The following is a 2,710-nucleotide window of genomic DNA, read 5'->3' as shown; positions in this document are numbered from 1 at the left end:
CGGAACGGGTATTTCCCGCTGAAACCGCAACGGATGCGTCCGTGGCTGTGGGCAGAGTCCGGCAACTCACATGCGTGCGGTGAGCGTGCGAAAATTGTGACACACCCGGATCCTCTGCTGCTTAACCAGCAGCACGCACCCAGGTCTGACTCTCACATTCACTGACAGTGACAAAATGTATCCAGACACCTGTTAGTGGACATTAGTTTGGGGTGTCTGAACACTGCAGTAAGTGTGGAGGAATGGCAGCCCATTCTTGCTCAAGAGCTGAAACCAGACAAGGTAGTGATGTTGGACGGTAGGGTCTAGAGTGATGCCCACTTCGTAACTCATACCATAGGTGTTCCATTGGCTTATTCTGGGGCTCTAGGCAGGTCACTCTAACTTACAACAGTGGACCGTGATTTATTTTCAAAGAATATTCTTAAGAATTTATTTTATTTACTAGCGATTCATCAAGAACATTAACACATTTAATTACACTATGTAAGTATGTAAGTAGTTGCCAGGGAGTAACTGATGAAATCATAACCAAATTCCTTTTAACAAATGGGAATTTTATTCACTTTAATAGTGGCTAAAAGCATTTTTTAAAAGAAACAGATTTAAAAGTATAATCAGAAAGCACCCTCTAAATATTAAAGTTACAATTTATTCAGAGGCAGAAAGAAAGAAGTTTTGACTGTGTGAGCTTTCGGGCAGAGAACCTTGCCGCTCCCTTTTGACACGGCCGTAGTTACGACCCTCGGAAAGACTACACTGGTACGAATCTGCAACACACCAGATAACTTTAAACTAAGAGTTTTAACAATTTACACAAGCGCACAAACTATGCACCCCCCGAAGGAGGGATGGAAATGATACAAAACACTGACAATTAAAATATTAACCTTGCCACCGAAGGTGCAACTTCATTTTAACTTCTAAGAAAAGTCTTACGGTGAAACGGTGGTAACTTTATATACTAAAATGATCATTTAAATAAAAGCACATGAAATACAATCTTATATAAAATTCTACAAGGTTGGCCAAGATGCTCTACAGTACACAGATACCGCCTCCCGAGATAATAGGCAATAATATCAAAGTTACCAAAGATCAAAACATATTTCAGGTATTAGGCCGTTACACTCCAAGCAATAAATTCGTTAACACACCAAATCCGACAAACATATCAGAGGCAGCTACTAACGTACGATAGATTGATAGGGAGATTACCGAACAACCTGAGCCGCAGGTTGCTCTAAACCACCCCTACTCGACAAGGGAAAAACGGACCACCCAGTTTATAAACAACCACCTTCCGGCGGGTGGGCAAACGGAGAAGAATGGTGGGACGACCCCAAAGCAAAACGGCTGGTGACCTCACCAAGAAAACATGTAGAATTTAACAAGAGTAAATCAAACAACACATCACCAATCACTTAACTTCTAATAAACTGCGATTTCTCGAAAAGACCTGGCGCAGCACCCCTAAATCGCTCTCCCGAACCGTCCGCTGCCAGCCGCTTCAACGGACGCAGGAAGGCGCGCCGATCTCCCGTCTCACGGCGTCGCAGCTCGCACGGGCCAGACCGATGTCGTTGCTCTCGTGTCGACCGCGAAGCCACTACCCCTCGCTATACGGCGCGGCCCAATGGACTCACGTGGCGACCTCACATGCGCCGACGCTCAAGACAGACAAGTCATCTTGTGTCTCGGTGTGCGACCGACCAACCGCTCGATCCAATCGCCAATGACCATTCCTTGAGCAAACTCGAGCAGACTGGCGGCCTAACGCGCAGACTCAGATGCAGGAACTAAGCCCCGACCGGGCGACCACTCGCTGAGTTCTCTTACTAGCGCAAAGACTCATTTTGCCGGCTTTAAAGGTTGATCCGAAAGACAGAAATACTAGCACTCCGAACGAGAGACAGACACTGACTGCCTAACAAATGCGGACGAGACAGAGACTAGCAAGTTGGGGACGAGAGACTGACCCAGACTCACCGACTGGCGAGCTCACAGCGCCCCTTAAATGCACGTGAACAGGCAACCCTTCCCCTTTCCCACCAGAGGGAGACACCAAAGCTGCGATTGCCACAGCGGCGCCACCGCCGCCAGAAACGGAGGGCGACTGCTTCACACGACGCGCTGCGGCGCGCTCTTCAAAACAACAATTTTTACCACGGCTCAGACAGCATCTTTTGCCATGCTGATGCGAATGATCATCGCTTCTGAACTGTTCCTCTAGTTTCGATGATTTCAGTTCACCTTCGAATACCCAGAAGTACAGTATGATCAAATGCATTTGGTACCCGTTAGTGAATACTGATATGGAGTGCGTCCATAGTCCGCCTTTATGTCGGCTTGAACTGTAATGGGGACTCTTTCAAAAAGGTGTCTGGATGTCTGTCGAGCAATGACAGCCCATAATTCCTCAAGAGGCGAAACCACAGGGGCAGCGATATTGGATGCTCGGATCTGGGGCGAAGTTGACACACTAACTCAGGTCAGAGGTGTTCCATTGAGTTCGAGACTGCAAAGGCCAATTCATTCTAGAAATGCTGTTGTCCACAAACCATTGCCTCCCAAACGCTGTGATAGGATCCATTGCCATGCTGATGTAAGTAGTCACCGTCTCCAAAGTGTTTCTCTAGGCAGCACACAAGGCTGGAAAGTGTGTTCCTATCCTTCCACATTTAGAATTTTCTTAGCCACAGTAAGCGGA

The sequence above is a fragment of the Schistocerca americana genome, chromosome 10, assembly GCF_021461395.2.
Source record: "Schistocerca americana isolate TAMUIC-IGC-003095 chromosome 10, iqSchAmer2.1, whole genome shotgun sequence".
Lineage (NCBI taxonomy): Eukaryota > Metazoa > Arthropoda > Insecta > Orthoptera > Acrididae > Schistocerca > Schistocerca americana.
This window is presented reverse-complemented; position numbering follows the sequence as displayed.